The 20,366-nt window shown below is 41.8% G+C and overlaps 1 protein-coding gene across 1 annotated transcript in view; it reads right to left on the bottom strand.

Annotated features, from left to right (window-relative positions):
• Positions 1 to 20,366, bottom strand: part of LOC124049563 (collectin-12-like) — a 33,762-nt gene that overhangs the window by 11,801 nt on the left and 1,595 nt on the right. The window lies entirely within an intron of this gene.

A 20,366-nucleotide genomic window follows, 5' to 3' on the forward strand; every position in this document is an offset into this window, starting at 1 on the left:
CAAAAAGACACTGCATTTCAAGGATGGGATGCAAAATTTCTGGAAGGGATGTGATCGCAGAGGAGGCCTCACTGACACAACGCTGTCCATGTAGGCAAAAAAAGTGACTCACTAACATGTAGCTTCGCAGAGTGTATTTAATACGTCATATGTGACATACTCTGATGATGCATGAGACGTCATTGACAATACATGATGAGTGGGTGGCAACGTGTTACTGTCAGTAAATGTAATGAAAGTTGCAAAATCATTACTCCCAACACTGTCACTATATTGACATGTATAATCCCAGTGAATCATTTCCAGTGAAAAACATGCTATCTTCATTTAGGTACTATTTTTACTACAGTGGACTGAACCAACCAATAAGCATGCACAGTACAATGAGTCAAATATGGATGTGGCAGCAAAAAAAGCTATGAATTCCAAAATACAGATGTTTCACACACATCATAGAAGATCCATACAATCACAACAACAACCAGAACGCCACTGCTGTTAACCACGCAAGAGCATAAAACAATTTTTGCAGTGTGCTGTTCTCTGATCATATATTGTACTAAACACCTGAAAATGACAGCAGTTTTTAAGAGGCCAAAATCATTTAAGGAGCCACAATGGTCTCCTTAAAATGTACGAACAAGTGAAAATGCCTGAAAGACATTTGTCTCTCTGAAAGCACAGCTCCAGCTTTGGGTGTGGAGTGAGTCACGAATCACAAAGTGGCTTACAAATACAGCTGTGTGTGTGTGTGTGTGTGTGTGTGTGAAACAACAGGAGTTAACCAAAGTGTTCCCTCGCCACTGGTTTAACTGTAAGCAGAGAAAGTGCACTCTGGGAATATGGCCACGATAACTGATTGCATTTCGGAATCATTCATAACTGCTGACATGTTTGAAGTGTCAGCTCATGCATGCTTCCACAATAGAGCAAACACATCAGTTCATTAGTTCACAGTAATCAAAGCCTTGCTGCCCAGTTTTACTGCTCCAATCCAAACACACTGACAGTGTTTACAAATCTGTTGTGCTGAAATGATACCTAAACACTTTGTGAGGGTATAAACTATTACACAGGCGAAAGGCTTTTCCATTTCACCGCGACACTTGACTGATGAGCTTCAGATGCTCGGCGGAGGATTTTAAGTTGGCTGTCAAATATGGAGGACACCTGGCATAACACAAAACACATGGCTGGCAACACAACAACAACAAAGGAGAGATTTCTGTTTCACAGCTCCTCTGTGAGGACACGGGGGAGGACGGACATGAGACGGATCAGCTGCAATCTTCTCAACCCCCGAGTGTCGACGCACCGGTGGGCCGTCTGTGGATCTGTCAGGGGTTGCGACCTGCTTGCTGTTCATTTCCCAGTGGGTCACTTCCTGGACGAGCAGGACAAATAAGAAGACAGATGCTGGACTGGACTGCTGAATTAGGCTCTAGGATAATATTGGTGTTTTTTGTTTTAAATTTGAGTAAATCGCCTGCATTTCCTGTCTGTTTTACATCGGTTCTTGTGATGTCTCTATACATGTACATCATCAGCATATATGAAGATATCAGAGCCTGTTTTCTTCCCTTCAAGAAGCTGTCTGCACTTCATTTATTGACAAATAATCTCCAGAAATTGTACTTTGATTGATTTGCGCTGAGTAAGTTAATGTCAGAAGCTACATTGTGATCAGTCAATTTTTCATTTTAATTTCAAGTAGAGAATATTAACAAACAATCTTCAATCACGGATCTCTTAGATTTAACTTTTAAAGAACTGTGACCAGGAGACATACTGACTTGGACATTTCATAGTAGAAAAGTCAAGAGCTGCTAAATGAATTCAAACCCACTCTGTATTTCTCTACTGAAATTTCTTGCAACGTATAGGCCAACATATATACTGATATATCTGCAATAAGCTAATATCTGTCTGAAAACGGCATATGGAGCCAAAATATTTTCACATCTTCCTCAGTGAACTGAACTTTTATTTGTACCAAAGTAGAGAATAATGTGGAAAGACAAACAAAGATGGTTTGGTTTGTTTAGATGAGTTGAGTTTAATTTCATTTATGTCTCAACTGAATGAAGAGTTAACAATACAGTAAAGGTATAAGGTTGAATTTTTCTGTTTAGTAAAGGAAACAGGCATAGAATATTTACTTTGGTGACTTTTTTGAGTTTGTTTTGTTTACTTATATCGCTAGAGGTACAAACTGGCATTACAAGAAAGGGCCAGTCAGCGACTAGCTGCTTAGGATGCCAATGTCAAAAGCTACAATACACTTTAACATAACGTCTTTAACATAATGTCAACACAGTCATTTCTTCACATTCTGGTGAAATTGTTACTTTATTTTTGACATTTTTTCAACTAAAAAATTGTGGGCATATTTTACAAATTGTGCCTTTAAGGTTAAATGATGTGAGAGAACCACACGGATACTTTGAATGTAAATTAATAAAGTCTTGGTTTTAAATTATTAATTAAAACAGAAACTGTTTGATCGGAGAAAAAGTAAAGAAGTTTGAATCAGATCAACCAACTGATGCCAGCTGTTGTGACTTGAAAATAAAGCAATAATTTTAGTCAGTACCAAAAAATTACTGAAGTTCAATTACTAGCTTTAGTTCCTGGGTTCCTGGATTCTGCTTCCTGTCAGTCGTCAAACACAGAGAGAGAGAACAGAACCTCCTTTACACTGGGCTGAATTAGATTCAAAAGTAACATTCTAGATTACTCATAACTGATCTGTCAACAGAATTTAAATGATAACATTTCACTGTGAAGCACTGATGTTTATATGTAACTAAGCTGACTTTTCAACCAAATTTAGCCCAGTTTCAGCTCAGACGCCAAAGTGTCTTTTAACCTGCAAATTACAAAAAACTATGCTTACATGGGATGTGGCTTTGTATATTATCACATTCAAGTCTTCATACACGGGCTGTTTTTGGCTTCCAGGGAGAGGGAGTAAATTAAAGCTAGATTTGACACAGTTTGCATCAAAATAAGATAAATAAATAAATGCCAAAAAAGTGATATTGTGAACTCCACAAACAAGCCAATTCCAATTTAATTGAAATAAGAAAACCAAACCAACGTACCACAGGGACACCTATGGCATCGCTCCACATTCCCTAACTGTGTGTTTACATGACGAATGGCCAGACAGATGACAGACAGTCGGGACAAACATCTTTCACACATTCTCAAATACCTGCCACACTAACAGGGCCCAGATGCACAAATCCTTACGCATGGATAAAGTAACCTGAGGTTGTAACGTTACACTTGGCTTCAGTTTTGTGTAAAAGGTTCAGACCTACTGATAAAAAAAGACTGACTTCTAGTGACACAATTATTAATGATTATTCAAAATTAGAAAGAAGAGAACTGTAGAAAAACATACGTGAACACTGACTTCCTTGTTCACAGTTTAACATCAGAGATTCAGTTTCCTTTAGTTTGGCTGCTCGTCATTAAATCAGACACCGATTCGTCATCTTTCCCCTTCGCCTACACAGTCAGAGTCGGATCTGACCGACCACAACCGCAAAAACAACCGTCGTCCAGGATGCTCTGACCACAAGCTGACAACAACGCTTTTACAGCTCAAAGCAAAAACAGAAATGATGCTCTAAAGACAAAGACCCTTTCCAAAACAAGAACAACCAGTGGGTTTGAATGGATTCCCTTGTCACTGTGTGTTTTGGCTGAATAAAATCACCCATTGTTCCTGCAAAATGTTGAAAAAATATCCGGACAGTGTCCACCTTAGAGATAATTAAGTGTCTCCAAGTCTGTGTCTTTCACATGCCTCATTTCCTGCAACAAAGGATTACCCAAACATCCATTTTTTCAGCTCAACATGGCCATTAATCTGCCCCTGACATGCCACAAAGATGTCCAAAGCAAAGCGCAGCCCATAGACGGGCCTCGCTCATTATAAGACAATGTTTATTTACTGTAAATAGCAGAAGGGATGCTATAGTAACGGATGAGAACACAAAGCTGTGAGCTGAGGTCACACAGACTGTGATTTGGACTCCTGCCTTGCCTAACACACACTCAAGCCCTTTCCAGGAATCAGAGTGCAGATTGCTTTAAGAGGGCAATCAGCGAATTGCAACTGGCACCAAAGACAAAGAGAAGAGTTAAAGAAAAGGCACAGTGGGGGAAGAGGTCCCCCAAGTCCTGACTTAAGTGAAAGTACATCAGAATGGGATAATTCTCTTTCAGTAAAAGTCCTGTATTGAAAATTATACAGTACTACAGATAAAAGGATCTGAAGAAGGAAGATGGAAAATAAGCAAAGAATGATCAAAGAGGGATGGAAAGAAGAAATAAAGAAAGAGACAAAAACATAAATAAATAAATAAATGAAATGACAAACATGTCCTTGCCCTCCACAATGACACTATCAACAAAATTTAACTGTGTTTGATAAAGTGACATTACAGGTAAATATTTGTTTATGCTCAAAAAGATCATGATTTGGGTTCAATTAAGTACTTAGTTAAAGTTAGGGAAACCTCTTGGTTAGGAATACATTTGCCAGTTTGTCATCATGGTTAAAAGAACACTTGGTTATGGTGGGGAAATGAACTGGTCACAATTGAAAGAACACACTGACTGTCAGCACAGAAACGCAAAGCAGGCAGCTGTCTCCCTCACTGAAATCTGACATTTCATTCAACCACTTCAAGCTCCTCGCTAAAGGACTTTGTCACTTGAACTCATGTGGAGATTTCCACCTGATAACAGCAAATCCTAACCCAGCAGAGCAGCAGCTACCAGATAAAACGGAGTAAAAAGTACTTAAAGCCACAATTTTCACTGTCTAATACTGTTTCAAACAAGAACAAAGCTGTAATCACATAAACAAAGTGCTAAACAAAGTGGCTTCCAGTGCAGATGCCTCAAACTTTTACTCAGCTCCAGTTGTTGAGTAAATACATCTTGACCCAGACAGCTGATTGTGAAATATGTTTTTTTATTTGTTTATTCTCAGTTGTTTTTTTTGTCATTTTTCTTTCATGCCATCTGTCTTTCATTAGAAATAATACCTTTTACAAGACCTGTGACACACTGTAATCTAAGCCAGGATGTTTTACAATCAGGAGGGAGATGATGGCTCCACGAATGAGTCATACACCGCTCAGCTCTCTCGGTGACATGCTGAGGTGGCCTGCACTGAATCATGTGCTGCAGTGGTGTGTGTGTGTGTGTGTGTGTGTGTGTGTGTGTGAGTGTTTGTGTGTGAGAGAATGAACACAGTGGTGCATGATTTTTGGGGTTGGTTTGACTTTCAAATGTTTTCTTGATTTAAATAAAAAGAGAGGTAGAACTTCGGGAGCTGTGATGTTTGATGTTTGTACTTTTCCTCAACCTCTATTGGTGAAATCTGTCTCAGTAGGGGATTTCTTACTGTAAAGTTTCTAAGGCGTCAGAAGAAAATTTTTTATATTCAACTTCGCAGCTGGAAAGGAGATCAACATCTTCCTGTAAAGACAATGTGATTTTGATCACTAAATGTAAAAGTCTGGAACAACCAAACAAAAAAACAAATCAAATAACATCACTAGCAGCTCTTGTAACTATACCTTTGGTTTGACCTCCCTCGAAACAATTATGTAAAGAGATGCTGTGCTGACACACTGAAGAGGACCCATGGCCAAGACATGCATCTCTCTTGCAGTGGAGGTACTGGCTGCATGGTTACCCCACCTAATAACTGACTCTTTATGAGCTTGGCAACAATACTCCATCCTACAGCATGCCCAGTGTGCTCACTTCGAGGTCTTACCTGCCAATGACGCAATAAGAGGAAGTGCAGAATTAGGGCTCTGGGTTCATGATATGGCTCTGGGGCCCTGCAGGAAACTGATACCATCCCAGCTCCATGTGTGGCCTGATTCAGGCTCCATCTCTTTTATAACGTGATGCAAACCATACGTCTCCAGCACATGAGACAAGCGAGCATGATGCTCGTGGTCATAAGCGAATAAAGGAAGGGTGAGAGGAGACGTGAAGACAGGCAGGACAAGGCCAGTCCACAGTTGCAAAATGGATGACTTCAGAGGGAAAAAAAACTGAATGTGAGAAAATATGAGGGAGAGTGGGAACACAAAATCATTTAAAGATCTGAAAGGTGGAGAGAAAGCTGTGACGGATGAACTTTAAGAGTCAGTAACCTCTGTCACATCGTGGACAGCGAGCCAAGAAACTCTCAGCGACCGTGACATGGGCCAGGTTCTCCATGTAGACGTGGGAAGGAGAGAAGAAAAGTGGTGCCTTTCTGACAGGATATCTCTGACTGAGCTTTGTCTCACGGCCAACAAAAGGCATTGTCAAATTGTGAGGCAACCGACACTGCAGCATCCAGCAGCTCGCCCAGGCTCCAAGTGTCTGCCGCCTTGCTGTGGGGGAGAGAGGCACAACTCTATTTTTCCACATTAAGAATTTCTAATTCATGTGTCAGATTTTCTTTGATCCAGTGACAGGTTTATGGGGTTACATAAGACACATATTAAATTAAAAAGGAAAGGCAAGAAATAAAAAACTGGCTTTTTGTTAATACGTTAGTGTATATTGCGTCTTACTGAGTGGATAAACCCATATATGAGCCAGTACAATTTTGATTGTTTTTGAAAATGTCTGCTTATTTTCACCTGCTGAAAACAGATTCAGGATGTCTTTAAAGCTGCATTAGTTGATATTTTTGGTCACTAAGGGGCAGCTGACAACAGTAACACTATCACGTTTTTACACGTATTTCCACATTCAACATTAGCATTCATTAGGTGCCATGTCCAATATTTACTTCTCACCTTTGTTTTTAGCTCTGTTTTTGGTCTCCACCAACACCATAAGAAAGCATTTTTTTCTTTACCTGCTCAACTTGGTTCACCACTTAGTTGTTAATGTAGTCATTTACTGTGTATAAAGATGAACAACATGAACGCTCCCAAAAGTGAAGCCAAAACATACTGATTGCCCCCTGGTGGCTGGCTCCAGTACAGGTCGTAAACTCAAAATACACATCAAACAAATTTTTCCCAAAGTTTTTCTGATAACTCTAGTTTTAATTGGTTATTCAGCACTATAAAAAGGGGATGAAACGTCATCAGAATCAGAAATCCCTGATCTCTGGGGGAAATTGGGTTGACGTGATTGAAAGTTGGACTCTGCTTGCAACTGGTTCAGACTCCACTGCCTGATCACTACTGCACAGTCTCACACTTTGAATGACATCATCAGCGCAATATGGCAGCCCTTGCATCTGTGATATGTTGGCTTCACTTTTGTACAGAAGTGGAGATGTGTTGTCCATCTATATGTCAATGTGCTGGACATGTATAGAGGGTTAATCGACAAACTGCTTCCTGCTGCAGTTGGAAGCAAAGCTGATGAGAGATCAAAGTTTGATGTGCTCTAAAAACCAAACAATGAGCTATGAGGATACTAAAACTCACTGCAGACCTGAGGGGGATTGTGATAATTTTGTGTGGCTTTGTAACTACAGGCAACACCTTTCACATTAAAAACTCAGTCATTTGATTCACTGAAAATACAAACACACTGATTAGAGCAGCTTTAATGTGAAAACAGGTTCATGATTATTCACTGTATAGAAGTCATATATTTATTGAGTTATTGTATATTTAATTTCTTTAATTTTTTTTTCTGATCTGAAACTTCAATGCAAAAGGGTTGTCCAAACAGCGTTTGATCATTTTCATGAACAGAAAGAATCTTGAGCAACCCACTGCGCAGCCCTCACTCCGCTCTGCCATAATGACGTCTCACCAACTGATAGTAAAGGTAGAGAAATAAACACTTTCAAAATGGTTTTCATATGAGCTGTGGTCAGACAGGCATGCTGGCTGCAGCAGCAGCATCCGCGGCCTATCCCGCCCTGCAGCCCTGCCCCCTCCCACGAGCACAGAGGCCCCCGCTTGGCTCTGCACAGACTCAACGCTCGCTGCAGTTACACAAACAGGTCGTCTTTCCAAAAAACTGCATCAACAGTGGAGCGGGGAGTGGGAATGGACTTACTCAGCGAAGGGATTTGGGGCCCACGGAGCGACTTGGGTTTTAGTTACAAAGCAAAACATCAGAGCTTAAGCACCCCAAGCATTGCAGCTCTCTAGTAAGTGTGTGCGTGTTTCTTTTTGTCTATGTGTGTGTGGCCCACTAGTTAATGACCATCACATTAGCATCCAAAATTTGATAGCCTGCCTATGCTCAACTATGAAGGAAATACAACACCATCGGCAAAAAAGAAGCAGTGAGTTCAAAGTGAGAATGCAGGAAAGCAGGACAAGAAAAACAGAAGAAACACTTTATCCAATGAAAAACAAGATTCAAAGGCTGTTTCTCGTCAGTCAGCTGCCATTCAACTGTGAGAAATGATCACAAAGTGCAGCACTTCACAGCATAACCATACAGCACTTGAATTTAAATCTTATTCCCTTTCAAATAAAATTGCAACACAGTTTCAGTCTGCTTCTTCAGGGATCCGCAATCCTCCTGCAGAGTCAATCTGGATCTGAGTTTCAGCCTCCGAAACCTCATCTGATCGATGTCTGCCATCTCAGGTCAGGTCTCCCGCTGGTTGCTTCAGATGCCAGTCAAAAATTTGAAAACCACTACAAAGACTTCCCAGTGCCAGTGGAGGACTGGCAAGTACTTCAAAGAAAAACAAACATCTAAATATCGCTAGTCAGGGAAAACCAAAAATAAAATAAATAATGTAACATTTTTCCTCTGATCAGCAGCTGGGATAATAAACCACAAAGTAGTATTTGAGGCATTCAAATCTGCCTCTTTTGGTTGTGGTTGCATATGGTGTCCAAAATGCTTTATCTACCTGCTAAGTCACCATAAACAGCATCCTAGCTGTGGGAAAGAAAGTGGCAGCGTGTGTCCTGTTGTCCTGCATGCAAAATGACAGCACTGAGGGTTGAGGTCTTTCCCTTTAATGAGGAGATGGATGTTTCAAAGCAGAAAAAGTGTGTGCTGTTAAACCAAGCTGCAACCGCAACTAAATACTGGAAACTAATGATGCAGTTCCAATAATTACTGGTTGTTCCAAGACAACTCTGATTGCAATGAAATGAATAAGAAAAGAACCTCACATTTGCCTCAAGACTAAATAGTTAATAGATTTCTCCGGCAGCTCTTTGTGAAGTTTAGATCTCCAAGAAATTTAGTCTGATGTGTGTCGTGTTAAAAATGTAAATAAAATCATGAACAAGAGTTTGTTCTCAGCTCACTGTCAGGATTGTAGCTGCTGAGTTAACACAAACAAAACAGGTAAGTTTGATTGTGTTATTACTTGAGTGTCCATCAAAGTCCTGATGAACATGATTTGAAACAGATGAACAAAAATGACAGCAGCAGAATGATGCTGAGGACAATCTGTTGTCCAGACAAAACCTCTCAGTGTTCTTCAAACATCAAAAATTAAAAATATCCAGCTGGATGTCAAGCTGAGTCTGCTGTCACACTTCACGTCCAACTAAAACAGTGTCTGAAATGTTACTGTAATGAACTACCTGCTCCGCTGAGGTGCTGCCAGATAAAACCAGGACAGCTTTAAAGAGCTGTGCAGATTTTTGGGATACCTGAAGGAAAGTCAGCTGGGATACGTCTCCATGGGACAGTTCTCTTGCAGGCCGTGTCCACATCAGCCAAACTCATCACCATGTTGACCACATCCGTAACTGATTCTGCCATATGGATGGAGGAAACCAAAGCATGGGCTTCTTTTCAACAGTGGACTGACATTTTGTCATCTGACGAGGTGGTTTGTACTCTGGTGTCGCTCGGGGAAAGTCGGTATAACATTATGGTCATCGCGGAGTGAGCCGCTCTGTGATTTCAGGGTTGCTCGTAATAAGAAGCTCTATCATTTGACAGTGGCTTTTAGAGAACATGGTCGGCTGTGAAATGTGAATGAGACTGTGGTCTGTGTGTGTTGTCAGGTGGTTAGACCGCCTCAGAGGGGCTCAGAATTAGTTCAGCTACACGTGAGGTGAAAATTGGTGTAAATTTAGAGAAATGTAAATGGGTAAGTGGTGGATGTCACATGCACTTTGTCCTTTTTATACTCCATTATTTCAGATGGTGTCAGTGAAGTAGTATTTCATGAATGTGAGAAGGGGAGATTGTTCTGAGAGAAATGTGCAGAAGGTGGAACTCTCAGAACTTCACTTGGATGAACGGCCTAGCACAACAATTCATCACTGAGAGTGAAAGCAAACCACAAATTACAAAATCATGCACTTTTTCTCCAAAGTCAGCAAGAAAGAAATTCAATCGATGGGATGCTCTCTGACGCTGGCGCAACAATGGAAACGCATTTTGTTAAGTGGCATCTTAGGTTAATCCTTCTGGGTGGGCTCACCACGTCTGTGGTCGGATGCCGGGGGGGTCAGTCAGGCTGAATGACAACAAGTCATCTTCTCCTGCTGCTGGTCAGGAAGGAGAAGTTTTTTCTGCCAAAATCTGTTCAGACAGACGCGCTCCAGACATGCGGGTGGCAAGCTCTTCCACCGCAGAGCAGCTTGCAGTCCCGACGAAGCACCAGGACGCAGGAAGAGCTGCCTGACATCCGGGCAGCAAATCCAATGGCAGCAATACCACTTACTGAAAGCTGTAATCAACACCAGACAATGGCTTTAAATGACTCCACTGTTTGTTTAGAGCAATTTAGAAGAAGTGCTGGGAAGGGAAACTCTTCTCTGAATGATGGAAGGACTGAATCTGTGCCGAAAACAGATCTCGTTACCAAAAACAGTATACAATCAAACTGGAATGTCTTTTCTTACAGCTTCAGGAACGTGGGCTATGCAAAGATGGGTAACAGAATACTGTAGAGCTGATCATGTATATATCATCCTGTTTTAAGTAAGCAAAATAATACATTCTGATTACAGATACTTGTGAGAGTTTAAGAAAAATGTGACCTTAAAAAAACGAAGTTTCCGTGCAAACATAAATCAGTGAATTAGAAGAATTTATTAGTCTCTGCAGAGAAGTCGTGAATGGGACTCTCAGCAATGCTTCCATGCTATTCATCTCATGATATAAAGAGCTGTACAGTTTATGCAATACAACACATTTCTATGTCTGGCAAGATTCTCAGTCATTCAGGTCATAATATATCTAGGAAGTCAAAGACTCGTCAATAATCTACTGTTAGTAAGTCTGGTTGCCTTTGACTTGGCACTCCTACATGTCACATATCTAACTGCTTCGATGTAGATGCTAACAAGTATCTCTAATGTCAACAAGACTCTTGAAAAAAACTGGCGAATAAGTGATATACAGGGACACTACAGTGAAATATGTGTATTACAACATACTGTATGTCCTACAGACTCACTCTGCCTGTTTAATACATCATATTCCACAACATAATGTCAGCTACCTCATTAGTGATGATACTAAAGGTGGGGTTGGTTATGTATTTCAGAAGCATATTTTATTATATTTGTTGAACATCTGTTAACATCCCAACAGCAACCAAAAAAATCAAATGCTTGTACAAAAAACACAAGAAAAGCATCTCGTGTGGGTGGCCTATTGTGAACTCCATTCGCACAAGCTCAGCATGTTCTTTTCAACCCAAGGTGGTGCAGCTAAATTCAATCAGGTGTGTGATCTTTGGAGGACGAACAGAGACATACTGTAGCTTTAATTTGTTAATCAACCATATGTACGCATGACAAGCCCTGTGCAGAGCGCCGTGCCATGACGTGCCAGAAAATGAGTCTTAGTGAATTCCCTCTGTCTGCAGTCTGAGCCACACATGGAAAATGTGATAGTCATTATGAATCTGACAGAGTTCTGGAGCTGTTCCTCTCCGCTTCAACTCCCTTCTGCAAACCAGGAACCTGTAGGTTGATCTTGGCAACAGTCACAGTCACTTTTTCCCCACCTTAATTAACATTTTGGACTGCGAGTAACAGATTTAGGAGGTATTATTCCTTATACCAAAGGAGGAGAAATTAGAAACCTCACATTCATTGTTAAAAGTGTGTCTGCGTGTTCTGCTGCTGGAGGTGTTCATGGACACAAGAGGCTCACACGCGTAAAAGTTAATAGCTTGTTTTACAAAAGTGTTATGTTGTGTGTTATTGTAAAGCTCACACACAAAAAGCACACACCAGAGGGAACACAAATGTACGGTCTAATGCGCAACCGTGTTCCCTGCAGAACAAAGAGCTGCCAAATTGAACACAGGCCTTCTTTTCACAGGAGGAATGCAGGTTACTTGGAGCGCCTTCTCTCTGCTCTGCTATTCTTTTATTCTGTCATTTAACCAGTGACTCCATGTTTAAACACCCCACACTCCCCACCCTCTGAAAGGCACTTAAATAGAGACCATACTGAACTCCAGAAACCCTCCAATGACATCTGCATGTGGGTCACATCAAGGACACTGGGGGTTATTATGGTGTAAGAGAGCCGGAGGGGGACAGCGACTGCGTTTTCTGCTTTTCCTCGCTCTTAAAGGTGAGTCAGAAAAGTCACTGACACTCGGATGATCACAGGCCAGATTTAAAAACAGCAGCTAACCACCAGCACATGTGTTGTGCTGGCAAAAACATCACAGATCGACGCCTGCTCTTCGCATCTAGCACCCGGAGTCACGTTACCGCTGTTTCATCCAGCCTAATGAAGACGAGAAAAAGGAGGGGGAGGTGGAAAGCTTGGACAAAAGTTTACAGGGTCTGTGGGAACTGAGTTTAATGTTAAAACCATCTATTGTGTGGTAATTTACTACTATTTCTACTGGATGATCAGTACTGAAAGATGTGCTCATATGATTTACTGAGAGCTTCAGTCTTCTGATTTTTACAAGTCCAAGCCATTTAAAGACCAGCAGGATTCAGCAAGCAGTAATAGCAGGTGGATTAAGTCTGCTGTGGCTCGGGAGGAGCTTTCTAAAGTCATTCAGGTGTCGCTTTTTGAAGTATTTTTTCTTAACAAAAAGACTGCATTACAACGTGCGGGTGCACGGAGTCTGAAGGACATGCTTTCAAATTTGTGACGTAACAAAATCAGCTTGTTCGTCAAATTTATTGTAATTGGACGCGGGGGCGAGGGTGGGGTTACTTTATATGCAAGTAAAGTAGCATATGGATTTATAATTTCACTTTTTTGCACATTGGCTGCCCACTACTGCTTCAGTCATCCCATTTTGAACTCAAAGAAAAAAAAGAAAATTGATGCGTCCGTAAAATTCCTCCGTGATTGCTGCCTTTCTTCACATTCAGACAGTTGTGTGGTTTGAGAGATAAGACGGTGTCTAAATGTCTGAGAGTGAGAGTAATGATGTCTGAAAAACTGCTGGACTGAACTAATGATTTTTTAAATTGTATATGCGAGTGAATACGATCTTATGTGATAAAAGGTGTGTTGTGTAAACCGTTCCAGCTGGATCTTATACTGTTACATCCTCTCTTTATCTACTGCCATCACGCTCGCACACGCACACATCCTTATCTCCGCATGCGTCTCCAAACCATCCATCCACTTCCTGCTCTTCTCTTACAACCAGCTGTGTCTCCTCCGCCTTCTCCCACTTCCCTTTCACTCCCTTTCCCATCTCTGGGGATAAAATACCCTCTTGTCCAGCACCCCCTCCTCCTCTTGCCCATTCAGCATCTTTGTGTTATCTCTCCTCCTGTCCTGTCCTGTGGTGTGAGATTCTCCCAAAACCAGACACAAGGAAATCTCTAATTCCTGGTCTGTACTTATTCTATTTGTTTATAGCTCCAGGTTTCAGTGTTAGCAGCTTGGTCCCAGGTCTCTGGGTGAACCTTCCTCTGCCTGCACAGAGAAACTTAATAGACTTGAACCTTTGTTAAGACTTAAGATTGCCTCACTGGGAAATTTATATTTTGTAGTCTGTACATTTCTTTCTCTAACGCAAACAAACATGCCGAGTTAATTCCACCTCCCCCGCTTGTCACCACATTAACCTCTCAGTCTTTCCCAAGCACACTTTGAGATGGTTTCAGTCCTCCCTTTTGCTTTTAAAATATCTACATTTCTTGTGGGCGTCAACACTTTTGAGACAATGTAGGACTCAAATGTGCACAGAGGCAACAACACAATCGAGAATCTCCTGCACATGACACGGAGAAGCCAGGACATTTGTGCCAGAAAGGTTGTGTACTGAGAAGTGCTGCAGACATTGTGACCCTCTTGGTAATCAGAGCCAAACAGAGAACCTGCACACACTCCTGTTTATACTGAGTGAGGATTAATTCATCAACAGGCAACAGGTGTGTGGCAGCAGATCACGGACAATCAAGAACAGGTGTTAAAGAGGCAAACTTCACATGTAGAGGACTGATGGATTTTTAAAATAAATGATTTTGTCACAAAGGTTATGAGTAAAATAAAGACCTGAGTAATGATTTTTACTTCCTGGTTTTTACCAGACAAGAGCTTGAAAGTCAACTCTTGTTTTATTGCTGGTCTGCTCTGCATTTTAACAGGTGACTTCAGTTAAGTGTTTTCCCATCTCTGTCTGCTCTCTACAGCAGGTGTCTAACCTGCTGCATGCTCAGGTCAGACACATCTGCGTCTGGTGCTTCTGCAAGAGCTCGCTTCAACACAGTGAAGCACGCTAACAAAATGTAAACCTGTGATAACTGTGTTTAGCCACTTGGGGGAAGCAGATACAAGCTATAAACAAAACATTGACCTATTATCACCTTTCAAATTGACATAGCCACATGCAAGCAAACATAATGATTGATTCAGAGCAACATTAGCATTTATTTATGTCCATCTGATGAGTTTAAGTCCAGTTTCCACTCTTCTTTTAGCTCTGTTTTGGTCTCAAACAACTCCAGAGAGAAGCATCTACTGCTAAATGCTCCACTGTGTTCATCGGCGAGTCGCTCACATTGTCTGTCAGTGGGTGCGAAGCAGGCAGCACACAGCAGGTTTTAAGGAGCTCATTTGTTTCTTTGGATGCTGAAACAGCAAAGTTTTGGACTGCGAGCTGAAAGATGTTATAAATCTCCATAAAACTGAGACAAACCGCAGAGTTGAACGATAATTTTCTGCGGGTTGTGCAACACCTTCATAATACACCTAATCGTTTGATAATTTATTAACATTAAACTTTTAATTGTACCAACTGTAATGATGAGATGCAATTTACGTAACTGGAAATGTAAAGTGATTGACATTGAGAATTGCATGAGAGAACAGTCAAGCATCAGCAGCAAAGAGGAGCACAGTCTGGATAAGATAAATACTCGTGTGCTCGCACACAGAATGAATATGTTTGTGAAGACATGCTGACTGTGAAGACTCAAAGCCACAGCAACATTTTTTGACAGCGGTATGGCAGAGAGCGCAGAAAGCTTTGTACGCTTCACAGAAGTATTAAGCGCTCAAAGTCTACCACGCGATTTTAAGAAAGAACTGAGAGGCAGAATTTGAGCAAACCACAACACAACACTGTAAAAATGACTGAGAAACCACAGCAAAGTGCATAAAAATCCTCATCAGACATTCTGACAAACACACTGCAAAGTATCACATGACAGCATGTATTAAACGTGTCAGGGTCTGACAAAAGCTGGCTATGTTAACATAAACATGTGTGATTCCATGTTAACCAGGATGGATGAGGTGGTGCTTGAGGTGTCATTATGACTGCAGCTGAAAGTGGCTGTGAGGCCAGGGAATGCCCTTTGCCAGAGAAACCCACCGGACCGAACCGAGCCCCCCGGGTGTGCTGACACAGCTGGTTCCAGGCACAGACGGCCCAACACCATACTCTGCTCCAGGAATGTTCCGGGCCTTGCTGGAGAAACCATAACAAGTGCAGGAAATAGATTAGTGCACTCTGGGTTCCACACCGGCCACAAACCTCCTGAGCCCGGCCTCTCCAAACCCACATGTGTGGGAACAGGAGACGGAGCAGCAGAGGGAGTAAGACCCCCATCCAGACATCAGTGCAGATCCCAGGAGGACCAGCATCATGTAGTAATCAGAGGCCTTCATTATTACATGAATGGCCCTGACTCCGCAGGCCAACTTTCAAGTCCTCCAGTAAAAAGAGCTTAAAGTACAGCGAGTGCACAACATCTAACAACACGTTGTTACCATGTTACCATTACATCCTGCTTTTCACTGTGCATGTGACTGAACATTTAGCTGCTAGTTCAGTAGATGTAGTGAGAGAGAGGTTGGTACCTGGGCCTTCAGTGGGGACATACCTGAGTTAGTCCACCTCTTATTACAACCACTATCATGTCGCAATTCCATCCATCCATCCATTTTCTGTACCGCTTATCCATCAGGGTTGCGGGGGAGCTGGAGCCTATCATATCGCAATTATAAAAAAAATGAATACTACCCAAAGTGCAAAATGACAAGGCGTGGCATTAGAGAGAGAGAGGAATTTCGCGTCACCATCATTAATACAACAAGAAACACAGTTAAGACAACTCCAAACCTCCAAACCTCTACACTGCAACCGCAACTGTGCCACGTACATCATCCGGAGCAGTTCAGAACTGCTGATCGCACTTGGCCTAACCCTAACCCTAACCCTAACCCTAACCCTGAACACAAAGTGCCTTGTGGTTACTTTTTATCCAGCTGAAGCTGCTGTTTGTAGAGACAGCATGGCTTGCACAATAGATTTATTTCTGTTTGAATAAATGAGACCCCAACCTGATTTGTACCTGTAGATGAAATACAGTATTCTCTGCTGTTAAAGAAAAGTACACCGATGCGTTGAGGGGTACAAGTCAACCCGACAGCTGCTTCTTAAGTGTGTAGTCAAACCAGACAAACGCACAGTGAAATTCAACTGTGCGTTCTCACAAAATCTGCAGACCACAGCACATCTCTTCTGGGGAGCAGTTTATAGTTTGGCAGAGCAGGGTAGAATGAAAGTGGGATAATGAGACACAGCTAAGATGATAATGTCCTCCATTTTGGGATTCTATAGATCTTCCTCAGAGATCAGCACTTTCCACACTATACGCAACTGGTCAACAAGAGAAGTTTGCGTGTTCAAAAAAAGATTAGCTAAAAGCTACACGTGATCGTTCTTTGCATCGTCTCAGATTTTTTCCTTTAGAGAGGTACCTGCAGTCTGAGCTCTTCCTGCTCTTCATATGCAGCATCTCAGAGGTTTAACCAAGATGTGAAGTAAGCTTTCTGCAAAGCTTTTGTGACTGCAAGGTTCAATGACTGAATGAATGATGAATCAGGACAATGACCGATGATTATTCCAGCACTAAAGGAGCTGTGAGAGGTCAGCCAAAGCTCAGGTAGACTTCTGTTTTATTCTGATGTCCTTCTTATGTCAACCCCCCACAGAAAAATAAATATGTTTAAACCTTGAGCACTGTGGAAGCGATTCCGGCCTGGTTTCAGTTTGGCAGGAAGAGAGATGGGATTACCATATGAATTCAGTCAGTGTGCATGTGTGTGTGTGTGTGTGTGTGTGCGTGTTGAATATTTCCACTGCAGATGAGTGGAAAAATGTGTATTTGTGTAAATATATACATGATGTACGCATGCCTTCTTGGTGACATTTGTGTGTGATAGAGAATCAGAGATTTACATTACTTTTACTCTGTTTAAATTGTGTGTGTGTGTGTGTGTGTCTCCTTCTCTTCTGCTCTCCTCTGCCCTTAGGTAAGCTGACTTGTCACTTTTCACATCAGCAAATGCACAAACACCCCTAAAGCTATTTCGAGATATGACAAGTACGTGGTCACAGTGTGTTTCCTGTACAGGTATGTTTATGTTACACTTTGTACTTTTTAATGCAAACCTTTCCAAAATGTTTCTCTAAGAGGCTGGAGGCCATCCTGTAGGACCTGACCAGGACCATATGCTATTTCATTGCTCCTTATCTTTTATTAACCTTATTTTTATGAATCAGGTTTAAAGCAGCCAAGCCGCCACCAGCCTCCCAATTCTTTAATCCTCAAATCTGAAGCACCTTGTTCCGAGGATCACAGTGTTTTTGCACATTTTGCTACATTTTAACAACAACAATCCATGTAATCTTTACAGCGTAGGAGTCAGTTTTCCAAAGCACATCGGGCCTGATCTTATTAGTCACCTTCATATTTTCCTGAGGTCATGCAGTTGCAGTGAGGCAGTTTCTCTGCGATGCGTTCATGTGCTTATATGAAATTCTAAGATCCAAAAGCCTAATGATGCAGGGACTGAACTACCAAGCGTGCGATCAGACTGTGTCTGCTCAGAAACAGTCACTGATTTCTTGACAACTTTCTTGATTTACGTGACACCGTTCTACGTACTGGACGTTCAAACAACAACAAGGGACTGTCTTCAAAGCAATCATACAACGAAGTGACTGTGACTGAAAAATAAAAGTGGCTACACAGTCGCTGATGGACTATGTATGCATGTTTCAAACCACTGCAAGATGGTTTTTATTTTGCCCTGGAATTGGTGGAAGTCAATGGCTTCCTGGAAACACTTTGGAAAATCAGCAGTGATGCAAAGAATGTGGATTGTACATGTAAACAAGGCTGGGACAAACAAACAAACCAAACCAAACATAAAGGCTGCTGGTATTGTATATGCAGTTTTTTTTTGTTTTTTGTTTTTTTGTTTTTGCCAATGTTCACTTCTTAACCCAGCAGGATTAAGTGTTCTCTGTTTCCGTGTCAAGTCATCCTGCCGTGAGCTCAGATTTTGCTCCCCAGTCACAGCTTTGTCCCATCACAACATCATCAGCCTCCTGGGAGACGACAATGAACTTAAGCAATACATGCAGAGAGGAAATAACTGCTTGTTTTCCCCCCCGAGTACTGACATTATAATGCTAACAGTGGAAGAATGAGCGTCTGTGATGGTTCCAACAATGCAAGTCTATTGCACAACAAAGGCTCTGGAGTGGTGAGGCGGACCCTCTGGGCCGACCCCTCCAAACAGCTGCCATGTCCCCGAGAGGGCCAACGGCACTCGGCTCGGAGTTCAGCAGCTCTTACTCTCTCTCTCTTCCGACTCCTCCGAATGTCAAGAGTTCATTCAAATAAAGTTGAAAGTGAGCTGGATTTGGCTCCCATCCCTGTAGCTCTCTAATCTAATCCATGAGCAGGACTCGCACGCGCTCGCAGAGAAAGACAAACAGGATGCCTCTACTCGGGTGACTCGGATGAAACGCAGTTTGAACTCGTCTCTGCTGGTACTCCGCTGCCTCACATCCACTCTAGTGGACCTCGGCCGAACCGTGTGTGAATGAGTCGTACTGCAGCTACGCCCCGAATTCAAAGACTAGGAGGCTCCTGACCTCAAATCAGTGCTAAATCAACTGTGATGGAGCATGCGCTCTGCCTCCAAGGACAGTAATAATGATGTGTTTGAGTGTGTGCATGTGTGAGACAGCATTTGCCCTTTGCTGCCAGTGTTTTCATATTCATCCAAAAGCACTTGATGGAAACATAATGCCTCAGAAAACCCAGCGGCAGCAATTAGAGGAGTAGTGAAACTAATAGTTGTTATGGTCAGATCGTGCATCATTGACGAAGCGTGTAAGAGTGAGAAATGTGAAGTTATAATATAAAAGTGTGTGGCATTAACAGAGAAAATGGAAGGCCAGTTTGAATCATATTATAGTTTTAAAGGGTCAGTTCACCCAAACTACAAAAAGACATATTTTTCCACTTGATATAAAGTCTATTTGCTCAACAGACAACTTATTGATGGTGAGGTCTTAGCCAGAGTAACGGGGTCATATTATTGTTGTCTTTAAGACTAAAAAAATCACTTTCATTGTATTGATAAACAAATGCAACCAACACTACCTGCATGGCTTGAGTGTTTGTAAACTGGGTGAACTGACCCTTAAACATTTTTTGTTGTTGCTGTTTTTATCCTTATCATTCTGGTCTTGTGTGGTTTACTACCAGTGTGAAAATCCAGTGTTAAAACTTCTGAAAATGGGGCTGAAAAGGTGCGAGGCTGCATCATTTTTCAAGCTACAACAAGGCTGCATGTACACAAACCAAACACACATGTGTCTGCATGTGTCGCACCACAAAGGAAAGACGTCGAAATAGAAAAAAGAAATATGTTGACTAAAATTTGAAGTTTGACTAACTTTACTCTTTTGAGGTCTAAGGGCATGTTTGAGTGAGTCAACATGTTTAAGTGGCTCAGTTTGAGTGGATAAAAAACAGAAGAGAGTTTGTGAAGCTCCTTGATCTGGTGTGCTCTGTCAGCAGTCGTCGGGCCTGTGGTAAGCTGGACCTCACAGACTGTCAGCCACATTTATGTTCAACCCAAACCCCGCAGAACCATTAACGACTGAGCCAAATATCAAACGAGGA

The sequence above is a fragment of the Scatophagus argus genome, chromosome 18, assembly GCF_020382885.2.
Source record: "Scatophagus argus isolate fScaArg1 chromosome 18, fScaArg1.pri, whole genome shotgun sequence".
Classification (NCBI taxonomy): domain Eukaryota; kingdom Metazoa; phylum Chordata; class Actinopteri; family Scatophagidae; genus Scatophagus; species Scatophagus argus.